The sequence below is a fragment of the Macaca fascicularis genome, chromosome 7 (genome assembly GCF_037993035.2).
Source record: "Macaca fascicularis isolate 582-1 chromosome 7, T2T-MFA8v1.1".
NCBI classification, from domain to species: domain Eukaryota; kingdom Metazoa; phylum Chordata; class Mammalia; order Primates; family Cercopithecidae; genus Macaca; species Macaca fascicularis.
The window spans coordinates 79,728,835-79,741,856 of NC_088381.1; positions in this window are offsets into that span (position 1 = coordinate 79,728,835).

The window sequence follows — 13,022 nt, forward strand, 5'->3', positions numbered from 1 at the left end:
AGCAGGGCATCTTTTCTGTGCTACACTGTCTCCCTGCAGGATAAACTTTGAGTCAGGGAAACTTTTCTTTAAGGGAGAAAGGTAAGCTGGAGATTTCCTTATTATCCCTGCAGATGTCATCAGTCCTTGCTACAGGAGAGTCTTTCAGTCCTTTTATGCCTTGAATCCTGTTCGGAGAGTTACTAGATTTCACACAGCTACACTGACTCAGAGTAGGAGCGACTCTTGCTCTTCCTACCCTTGTACCCTAAGCTACTACAACATAGTACCATTTTGAAGCTAAGCCTACTACTAGACTCTTCTTCCCTTGGGACCAGTGGCCCCGACTCTGAATTCATGAGGTCCCAGTGTAATCCTACCGCATTCACATACAAAACCATGACGCTGGTTGCATGCAGCCTAGGCCCAAAGGAATGACCAAGACCTCCATGTCTCAACCTCCATAGCACCCCACCTGCCTGGGGAACAGATGGACTTGCACAGTGGGAAAGGTGCTAAGCAGCCAGTCAGTCTACCATGCTCACATACAACTGCACCTCATAGCTAGCTGTCCCACCAAGCTCATGTACACCCATGTCCAGTTTACAACCTAGTCTTGTGGCAACTCTGCCTCTCCAGAGAGAATGCCACACAGTTAGCCAGCCTCTGAGATTGTGTCTGGATTAATAGACAGAATCAGAGGTCCTTCTCTTCGGAGAGATCACTGCACAGTTGCCTGGCTGCCACGGCTGCACAAACTCACACCAGGTCTAACAGCCAGTTTGGCAAAGGCCCTATCTCCCTAGAGAGACCAGGGCACAGCCCATTAGAATGGCATACCCACATGTGCCTAGTTCAACAACCAGTCTGGTGTCCCAACCCCCAGCAAAATTTCTCCAATACCACTATAAACTCCCACGACCTTGGCCACCGAGCAGATCACAGACATCACTGATGAGGATTACAGTTTAAGAAACTGCACATAGACCACAATTCTTAATCCATCAAAAATCAAAGTCAATACACTATACCCAGTCCTAAGACCCACGTACAGAAAAATGTCTCTTCCTACAAAAACTACTGCAAAAATTGGAAAAAGGGACTGTTCCATTAGGTGTGCAGATATCAACACAGAGACATAAGAAATATAAAAAGCAAGGAAACATGACTTCCCCAAAGAAACACAATAAGTCTTCAATAACAGATTCCAAATAAAAGGATATTTATAAACGGCCTAAGAAGCAATTCAAAATAATGACCTTAGGGAAACTAAGTGAGGTATAAAACATACAGACAAACAATTCAATGAAATCATGAAAGTGATTCATAATCTGAATGAGGAATTCAACAAAGTGATAGATGTCATAAAATAGAACCAAGCATAAGTTGTGGAGTTTTCCAATTCAATGAATAAATTAAAAATACAATCTAAAGATTCAACAATAGACTAAATAAAGCAGAAGAAATAACTTCTGAACTTGAAGACAGTTCTTCTGACATAATCTAGCAAAAGGAAAAAATAACAAAATAAAAAAGAACAAAGAAAGACTACGAGACTTATGAGACACCATTAGGTGAACCGATTTTTGCATAATAGAATTACCAGAGGGAGAAGCTCTAGAGAAAAGCACAGAAAACGTATGCAATGAAGTGATAACTGAAAATATCCACAATCATGAGAGATACATAAACATCCAGATCTAGGAAGGTGAAGAATTCCCAATTAGATTCAACACAAAATAATCTCCTCTGAGGCACATTACAAATTCTTAAAAGGCAACGATAAAGAGAATTCTAAGAAGTGCAAAATAAAAATACCAAGTCACATATAAGAGAATCTCCATCAGACTATCAGCAGAGTTTTCAGTATAAATCTTGCAGGCCAGGAGAAAATGGGATGATATGTTCAAAATGCTAAAATTAAAAATAAAATCCTGTGAGCCAAGAATATATTCAGCGATACTCTTCTTCAGCAATGAATGAGAAATACTTTCTTATACAAGGAAAATCTGAAATAATTCATTAACACTACAACAGCCTTACAGTAAATGCATGAGAGTGTTTAACTGGGAATAAAAGGTTGATAATTACTGCTATTATAACACATAAAAATATAAAGCTAACCACTAGAAATAAATTCACAATCAAACTCAGAATATCCTAGTGCCAAAATGGCGCTATATAAATATTTCAGTCCTCTGATATGAAGGTCTAAAGTCAGAATAGCCAAAACTTACAATAGCTACAATTAGTTGCCAGGGAACACATAATAGATAAAGATGTAAATTAAGGCAACAAAAATAAATTCTGGGGGGAGAAGGAAAAAGTCTAGTATATTTCCACGAAAACAAAATTAGGTGTTACCAGCTTGAAATACTCTAGTGTAACTACAAGACTTTATTATAGATTAATGATGAACACAAATACAGAAATCACAGCAGATACACAAATAAGAAAGAAAAAGAAGATAAAGCTAAGCACGACAGCAAAACAACAAACCATAGAAGTCAACAAGAGAGGAAGAAAGAAACAAAGATCTACAAAGCAACCAGGAAGGAATTAACAAAATGGCAGAAGTAAGACCTTTCCTATCAATAATAACCTTGAATGTAAATGGATTAAATTTCCCAATTTAAAGAAACAGAATGGCTGAATGACTTCAAAACAACAACACCACCACCAAAAAAAAAAAAAAAAAAAAAAAAAAAAGGGCTAGGCGCAGTGACTCATGCCTGCAGTTCCAGTATTTTGGGAGGCTGAGGCAGGACTGCTTGAGGCCAAGAGTTCAAGAACAGCATGGGCAACAAAGGGAGACCCCCATCTCTATGAAAATATTTAAAAATTAGCCAGTTGTGGTGGAACTCACCTAGTCCTAGGTACTTCAGAGCTCTCAGTCCTCTTACTCTTTGAATCCTGTTTGGAGAGTTACTGGAAATTCACACAGTTATGCTTCCTCAGAGTAGGAGCCCGTCTTGTACTCTCCACTCCTGTACCCTAAGCTACTACAACACAGTACTATTTTAAAACTAAATCCACAGCTAGACTGTGTCCTGCCCTGAGGATCAGTCACCACTGACTCTCCATTCATGAGTTCCCAATGCAATTGGCTGTAATAGGCTCAGGTGGGAGGATCACTTGACCCCAGGAGTTTAAATCTGCAGTGAACTATAATCGTGTCACTGCACTCCAGCCTGAGCTACAGAGCAAGATTCTGTCTCTAAATTAATTATTTAGGGGGAAAAAAAGTAAGACTCAGCTATATGCTGTCTACAAGAAACTCAGTTCATCTTTGTAGGCAAGCATAGATGGAAACCGAAAGGATATAACAAGATATTCCAAGCAAATGAAAACCAAAAGCAAGGAGGAGGAGCCATTCTTTGATCACACAAAATAGACTTTAAGTCAAATACTGTAAAAAGAGATTAAGAAGGTCATGGTGTAATGATAACAGGATCAATTAAACAAGAGGATGTAACAATTATAAATATGTATCTAACCAACACAAGAGCACCCAAATATATAAAGCAAGAATTATTATATCTAAAGAAAGAGATAGACTGCAAAACAACAATAGTAGAGAGCTTCAACACCTCACTTTCTACAATGGATAGATTATCTAAACAGAAAATTGACAGATAAACATTAGATTTAACCTGCACTATAGAGCAAATGAATCAAACAGACATTTACAGATTATTCCATCCAACAGGTAGAGAAAACAGATTCTTCTCAGCTACATATGGAGCCTTCTCTCCATGTGAGATAGATTATATGTTAGGGCACAAAACAAGTCTTTAACAAATTTAAGTAGCTCATATGAAGTATATTTTCTGAACACAATATATAAAATTAGCTATGAGCAATAAGAAAAATTTTGGAAACATTACAAATACATGGACATTAAACAACATACTCCTGAATAATCAATGAGCCAATGAATAAGTTGAAACAGAAATTAAAAATTCTGAGATAAATTAAAATTGAAGCGCATTATTCTAAAGCCTATGGAACACAGCAAAAATAGTTCTAACAGAGTGGTTTATAGCAATAAATGCCAATGTCAAAAAAGAGGAAAGATTTTTAATAAATACCTAATAATGCGCCTCAAGAAAGTAGCAAAACAAGAACAACCCAAACCCAAAACTGGTAAAAGAAAGGAAATAATAAAGTTTAGAGCAGAAATAAGCAAAATAGACACTATAAAAACAACTCAAAAGATCAACACAATGAAGACTTGGGTATTGGACAGATAAACAAAATCTACAAACCCTTAGCTAGGTTAAGGAGGGAAAAATGAGAGGACTGAAAAAATAAAATCAGAGATAAAAACAGAGACATTAAAGCTGATACCACAGAAATACAAAAGTATAAGAGACTATTATTAACCACCATATACCAGCAAATTACATAACATAAAGTAATAGATAAATGCCTGGACACTAAAATCGACCAAGATTAAATTGTGAAGAAATGGTAAAATCTGAACATAACAATAACAAGTGAGAAAATTAAATCAGTAATAAAAATTCTTTCATCAAAAGCAAGCCCAGGACTTTAGTGCTGAATTCTACCAACATTTAAAGAGAACTAATACCAATTATTCTCAAACTATTCCAGAAAATTGAAGATGGGAGAATACTTCTGAACTCATTTAATGAGGCCAGCATTACCCCAATATCAAATCAGACAAAAACATCACCACCACAACAACAAAACTACAAGCCCTGATGAACATAGATGCAAAATTCTCAACAAGATATTAGCAAACCAAATTTCATAGCAGATTAAAGAGATCATTTACTATGATCAAGTGGAATTCATCCAAGAAAAGCAAGGGTAGTTTGACACATGTAAATAAATAAATATAACATACCATATTAACAGAAAAAAAAGGCAAACCCATATGATCATTTAAATAGATACAGAAAAATTATTTCACAAAATTTAAAACTCTCGGCAAATTAGCTACAGACGGGATCTAATATACTGAACAAGGAAAAGCGTATTCCTTATCGGGAATAATATAAGGATGCCCAGTTTTATTAATTTTTTTCAATGTAGTACTGGAAGTTCTAGCCAGATCAATTAGGCAAGAGAAATAAATAAAAAGAATTCAAATTGGAAAGGAGGAAGTCAAGTATCTGTTTGCAGATAACATGATCTTATATGGAAAAAATATGACTACCAAAATACTACTAGAAGTAACAAATTTTGTAAAGTTGCAGTATACAAAGACAACATACAAAAATCAGTAGCATTTTTATACACTAATAGTAAAATACCTGAAAGATAAATCAAGAAAAACTTTATTTATAATAGCTACAAAACATAAGATATCTAGGAATACACTTGACTAAGGAGGAAAAATATCTCTACACTGAAAACTACATAACATTGGTAAAAGAAATTAAAGAGGGCACAAATAAATGGAAAAAACAGTCCATATTCATGGATTGGAAAATTTATTGCTAAAATGACTGTACAACACGCAATGATAAATTTAATGTAATCCCATCAAAATGCCAATGACATTCACAGAAAAAAATTATAAAATTCATATGGTACCACAAAAGACCTTAAATCGCCAAAGCAATCCTGAGCAAAAAGAACAAAACTGGGGATATAATGCTACCTGATTTCAAAATATAGTATAAAACTATAATGATCAAAATACCATGGTATAGGCATAAAAACAGACACATTGACCACTACAGCAGAGAGCCCAGATATAAATTCACATACCTACAGTCAACTGATTTTTGACAAAGGTTTTAATAACACATATGGGGGAAAAGGCAGTCCCTTCAATAAGTGGTGCTGGGAAAATTGGATATCCACACACAGAAGGATGAGAATAGATCCCTACTGCTCACCGTATTAAACAACAACAACAACAACAACTTAAAATTGATGAAAAACTTTAATGGAAAAACTGAAACTCTTGAAACTACTAGAAGAACACATAGGGAAATGCTTCATGACATTGGGCCGGGCAAGAATTTTTAAAAGAAGCACAGGTAACAAAAGCATTAGTAGGCAAATGAGATTACATTAAACTAAAAATCTTCTTCACAGCAAAAGATATAATTAACAGAGTGAAGGGACAATCTACAGAATGAGAGAAGCTATTTGTATACGTCTGACAAGTGGTTAATATTCAGAATACAAAAGAAACTTAAAGAACTCTATAACAACAAAAACAAAAACCCTCAAATAACCTGATTTTAAAATGGGCAAAAGATGCTCGTAGACATATCTGAAAAGAAAATATATAAATGCCCAACAGGCATATGAAAAATACTCAACTAATCAGCAAAGAAATGTAAATCAAAGCCACAATGAGACACTATCTCACTCTAATTAGAATGGCTATGATAAAAAAGAAAAGAAAACAAGTGTTTGTGAGAATGTGAAGAAAAGAGAACACTTACACAGTGTTGGTGGGATTGTAAACTAGTACATCCATGAAATAAAACAGTATGGAGTTTCCTTTTATTTGCTGGTTTTTTCGTTTGTTTGTTTGTTTGTTTTCAATCTCAAACTTATGGAAAAGGTTCAATTAGGTTACAAAGAATTTTCCTTCCTGAACCATGTGAGAGTCAGTTGCTGATCGTCTCCTGCCCGCCCATGATACAGACACTGAACAAGAAGTCAGCATGGACATAGTACTCCCAGCTGGTCCTCAGGCTTGTGTCATATCCTCTAGGTAAAGGATCCAGTTTGGCTGGATCCCTTCCTTACACCTTATACAAAACTTAATTCAAGATGGATTAAAGACTTAAATGTTAGACCTAAAACAATAAACACCCTAGAAGAAAACCTAGGCAATACCATTCAGGACATAGGCATGGGCAAGGACTTCATGTCTAAAACAAGGAAAGCAATGGCAACAAAAGCCGAAATTGACAAATGGGATCTAATTAAACTAAAGAGCTTCTGCACAGCAAAAGAAACTACCATCAGAGTGAACAGGCAACCTACAGAATGGGAGAAAATTTTTCCTATCTACCCATCTGACAAAGCGCTAATATTCAGAATCTACAAAGAACTTAAATTTATGAGAAAAAGTCAAACAACCCCATCAAAAAGTGGGCAAAGGATATGAATAGACGCGTCTCAAAAGAAGACATTTATGCAGCCAACAGACACATGAAAAAATGCTCATCATCACTGGTCATCAGAGAAATGCAAATCAAAACCACAATATGATACCATCTCACAGCAGTTAGAATGGCAATCATTAAAAAGTCAGGAAACAACAGGTGCTGGAGAGGATGTGGAGAAATAGGAACACTTTTACACTGTTGGTGGGACTGTAAACTAGTCCAACCATGGTGGAAGGCAGTGTGGCGATTCCTCAAGGATCTAGAACTAGAAATACCATTTGACCCAGCCATCCCATTACTGGGGATACACCCAAAACATTATAAATCATACTGCTATAAAAGCACATGCACACGTATGTTTATTGTGGCACTATTCACAACAGCAAAGACTTGGAACCAACTCAAATGTCCATCAATGATAGACTGGATTAAGAAAATATGGCACATATACACCATGGAATACCATGCAGCCATAAAAAAGGATGAGTTCATGTCCTTTGTAGCAACATGGATGAAGCTGGAAATTATCATTCTGAGCAAACTATCACAAGGACAGAAAACCAAACACCACATGTTCTCACTCATAGGTGGGAATTGAACAGTGAGAACGCTTGGACACAGGATGGGGAACATCACACACCAGGGCCTGTTGTGGGGTGGGGGAGGGGGGAGGGATGGCAATAGGAGACACACGTAATGTAAATGACGAGTTAATGGGTGCAGCACACCAACATGGCACATGTATACATATGTAACAAACCTGCATGTTGTGCACATGTACCCTAGAACTTAAAGTATAATTAAAAAAAAAAAAAAAGAAGGATCCAGTTCGGGTTCATGAGTTGCATTTGGTTGTCATCTCTTTGGTCTCCTTCTGCCTAGATGCTTTTTGACTTTCAGGACATGGACACTTTTGAAGTGTTCTGAATTTATAGAATGTTCCTCAGTTTGTTTGGCTGGTGTTTTCTCATGATTGAATTCAGGTTAAGCATCTTCGGCAGGAGTGTGACAGCAGTGACATTCTTGGGTGCACATACTTTCAAGGTGCCCATTACTGATGTGCATTTTGATCACTTGGTGAAGATGGTGTCTGCTGGGCTTCTCCAGTGTGACTTTCTCTTTCTAACTGAACGGTGTTTTAGGGGGCACTCTCCAAATCTGTAAATATCCCATTCCTTAGGAAACTTCCAGATCAATTCATATGTATCGGTATGAGCATGTAGTTCCCTATAAAGGGCTGTAGTGTATTCCATTAATAGTTAATTGTTTTGATACTCAGATTGCCCCAGATTTGGCCAGCGGAAGCCCCTTCACATAGGCTCCTGTGTCCTTAAAAAATTAAAAACAGAAACATCATATGATCTAGCAATCCCACTGTTGGGTATATATACAAAGGAAATGAAATCAATATTTTGAAAAGATATCTGCATTCCCATGAGTTTATTGCAACATATTCAGAATAGCAAGATATGGAATCAACCTATGTGTCCAAAAACAAATTAATGCATTTTTAAAACGTGGTATATATGCACAATGGAATACTATACAGCCATAAAAAAGAATAGAATTGTGTCATTGTGACAACATGGCTGAACCTGGAGAATATCATATTAGGTAAAATAAGCCAGACACTGAAAGACAAATACTATATGATCTCAGTCATATGTAGAATCTATAAAAAAAAAAGTTGATATATTGAAGTAGAGAGTAGAACAGTGGTTTCCGGAGACTGGAGAGGCAAGGGGAGAGGCAAGAATTGGGACAGGTTGGTCAATGCATACAAAGTTACCATTAGGTAAGAGGAATAAGTTCTGTTGCTTTATTGCAAAGTGGAGTGATGAAGGTTAACAGTAAGATCTTGTAATGTTACCAAATAGCTAGAAGTGATACTTTTGAATGTTCTCACAACACAGAAATCATAAATGAATGAGGTGATGAATATACTAACCACCTTGTTTTGATCATTACACAACATATATATGTATCAAAATGTAAAACTGTACTGTGTAGAATTATGATGTGTAAATTAAAAAAGAACCTGTAGAGCTCTGTTTTCCATCTGATACAACCTTGAGTATTTGAACAGCTACAATGAATTTTCTCTTCCATTATGATCACGAAGTGTGAACCAGAAATTAAGTTTTACTGGTTTTCGTTCTAATAGTTTGATTTTGGTTGCTGTCACAGAATGATAGAGTTTACTTTTCATGATACATATATTGATTGATATGAAAATGTATTCTTGGCACATTGTCCCACTGAAAGGCAGGTTAGAAAATATATACCATATGATTCCATTTATCTGTGTGTGGCAGAGGCAAGGTTAAGAGAGTTTGAAATGGTTAAAAGTGGCTGTCAGTGAGTAGGTGAAATTATGTTTTCTTTCTTTCTTTTTATTTTTGTTGGTGTTTTATAATTTTTCTATAGTAAAAAATTATAATATATAAATTTTTATAATAAGACAAATTACTGAACTAGTATACCAAGTATACTCATCACAGTAGTTTTGCACTGCAGATCACAGCAAACACAGTCTATACTGGTCATTCATTGGCACATCTGACCCATGGCATTTTCTTACATTACAAGTTCTCGGAAAAGTTTTGGCAGAAGGGGCAGTACAAATAACCCTCAATCCTGGAAACCTATGTAATATTTTATTTTTCGTTTCTGCTTAGTAAATACTGGAATCCAGATACTATTTTTTAAATCATTAAAGCTAAGTTTTTGTTTTTTTGTGTTTTTTTTTTTTTTTTTTTTTTTTGTCAACTAGCTTCAGCTGAATTGCCTGCTACTTCCATTTACTGATAGCATATAAATAAATATGTGTATGGTGGCCATAAAGACAAGTTGTGGCAGAACATCCTGTACCCAGGCAGAGAGGCTAATCTTGGTGGAGTTGTTGACATCCTGTGTGACCTTGAATGAATCATTTGACCACTGTTTCTGCCTGTCTTCCCTCTTCAAAAAATGGGACACATAACAAAAGCTTGATTTGGAGACTAAATTCGAGCAAAGAAAAGAAGTTTATATAATAGTAACAAATACAAATGAATAAGCTCCAGAAACAAGAAACAATTAAGTTTGACATTAGGAAAATAATTATTCACAAATGGAGTGGTAGTGCTTTTGGACAAGGACAAACCTCTAGAAAATCTGGAGGTTTTTAGTAAATGCAGATTTGACCTAAAATAAGTATTTTAAATAGATTCAATTTTTGAAGCATTTTTTTCTTTTCTTTCTCTCTCTCTTTTTTTTTTTTTTTTTTTTTTTTTTTTTTTTTTTTTTGAGATGGGGTCTTGCTCTGTGGTATGATCTTGGCTCAATGCAATCTCTGCCACCTGGGTTCAAGCGATTCTCCTGCCTCAGCCTCCTGAGTAGCTGGGATTACAGGCATGCACCACCACGCCCAGCTGATTTTTGTATTTTTAGCAGAGACAGAGTTTCAGCATTTTGTCCAGGCTAGTCTTGAACTCCTGACCTCGTGATCCACCTGTCTCAGCCTCCCAAAGTGCTGGGATTACAGGCATGAGCCTCCGCACCTGGCCTGAAGCAATTTTTTTCTACTCACACAGAATTAAAACAAAGAAGCTTTTTTATTGTTTCGTTTAAATTATTCTCAAAAGAAGTTTGGAGTTGAACACTATCATTTTTTCCATTTTTTCATTTATTTCTAATATTAAGATGCCAATGATAGAAAAATGTATTAGTTAAGATTTACCAGATGATCACGATGTTTCCAGACACTGTGCTAGATTCATTCACTTGATAACCTAGCAAATATTTGTTGAGTGCCAACTACATGTTAGGCTCTCTGCATTAACTACACATTTCCAGCTGCTGTGAGAACCAACCTGTGCTGTCATATAAAGACAGTATTTGCATTGAATAAATTTCCCATCTAAGTGAGAGAACAAATGCGAAAATAAGCCATTTAACTGCAGGACAAGAATAGAAGTTCACACTTGCACTAATGCAGGTGAGATATTATGGGAGTGTGGACCACAATAACCTTTAAATACAGTAACCTTTAAAAAGGATGCAGAAGAGGGAACAAATTCACATCAGCTTTAGTTACTTCATCTCTCTCGAGTTGGTGGTCAAGGGAGTGGGACAGAGAAGGAATGGAGAATTGTGTCCTGGGTGATCTTCATTAATACAGATTATGAATGAGAATGTTGGGAAATTGAAGAGGTGATCAACTAATTAGGGTTATTTTAAATTTGGGATGTATATTAAACACAGAAGGTCCCTGAAACCCTTGAATATAGGATTCTGGAAGCACAAAGTTTGGTCTGTCCTGGATAAAAAAGGTACTTGAGTATAAACACATGCTGGAAATTTCTATTTTTGTTTCTCGTATTTGGCTATGGATAGATTCTTCTTTGGGAATACAGAGACAGAGTAGAGATTCACAAAGAATTATTCTGCTGATAGTTCTTTATGGTGCAATAGTCTGTTTTGGCGGGATAAGCAGAAGGTTTAGAGTAACAAGGCCAAATTCAAATAAACTTTTACCTACAGGATAAATGACCATGAGGAAATAAATTTCTCCAGGATTCAGATTTCTCATTGGTGAAATGAACTAAAGACTGTCCATTTTCATTTCTAGACCTCATGTTTTTTATTCAGAAAAAAAAGAAACTAAAGCAAAATTTGCTTAAGCCATTAACTTTCCAGCTGCACTTGGATTTAGGGCTGGCAGATTCTTTGCATCTTCAGAATCTGCACTTCTAGTACGAAGTCAAAGAGGAAATCCATATTATTACTTATAAAGTCAAATCCAAGTTGCGTATTTGACTATTGACTCCAACTGTCTGCCATTTTCAGGTAGATGCAGTTTGGTTATTCTATCTGAATTTGACTTAATTTTTCTTGAGGGTCACGAAGGTACCGTAAGTGTATTTTATTCTGTAAGATATAAAGGGCAATTATTCAAACGAAAAAGATCTATAACCGGATCCTGGAGCATGCATATTTCCACAGGTTTTTCTTCAATTTAGAGATGGAGTGAAGCTCTCAATTTATCAGTTCAAGTAATTTACATCAGATATTAGGGCAGTAGTCTCCAGGGGCCCTTGGTTATTTATTTAAAACTCTTATATCCTCTTTTCCCCAACATTTTTCTCCTTACATTTTTCTTTTTGATCTCATTCACTTGTAAAGTAATTGGGAAAAGTGTCACTTCCTCTCCATTCTAACACTTTTTAACAAGCTTGTACTATCAATAAAGTTTCTATTTATTTGTATAGTTGTATTAACTCATTTATTCAACCAATATTTATTGACTACCTACTAAGTGCTAACAGGCTGCTGGGCTGGTGCTGAGGATGTAATGACAATAGAGAATGATGTGGCCCCCTGCCTCCGCCCCCATGAAATTTCCAGTCCAGCCCTCCCAGCGAGTCTGAAAGTGCAGTTCATTTTGTAATTGACATAGTTGAATGATCAGTAGTCAGGAAAGGGGAGGAAAGCTGCATGTACCATCTGTCCTGAAAACTGCAGGGGAATTTTAGGGAAATCAAACGTAATCACAGATTATATTTAGAATAGGATTGAACAGAGAATATTAACTTAAGGTCATAACATACCTTGCAGATATTTATTCACTGTTGTGACATGACTTTATTAAAGCACTTAGACAACAGACAAAATTAACTCTTAGTTTTTGTAAGATTAAAAGTTGAGTAGAAAAGGCAAATATAGGTTGGCATGGTATTTCTACATATAGTATTGCTGAGAGTGTTCATTTTATAAGGATGCTTTCAAGTAAAGGGTTTCTTAAGTGTAGGGTTATAATCCAAAACTGATATGACATTCTACATCAATTTAAGCAAACATGAAATTGAATAAATATTAATGAAATGTCAAAAACAACTTTATTCTGTATACTCTACTTGCTCTTATGAACATGGCTGTATTCAAGTACCTTATGAA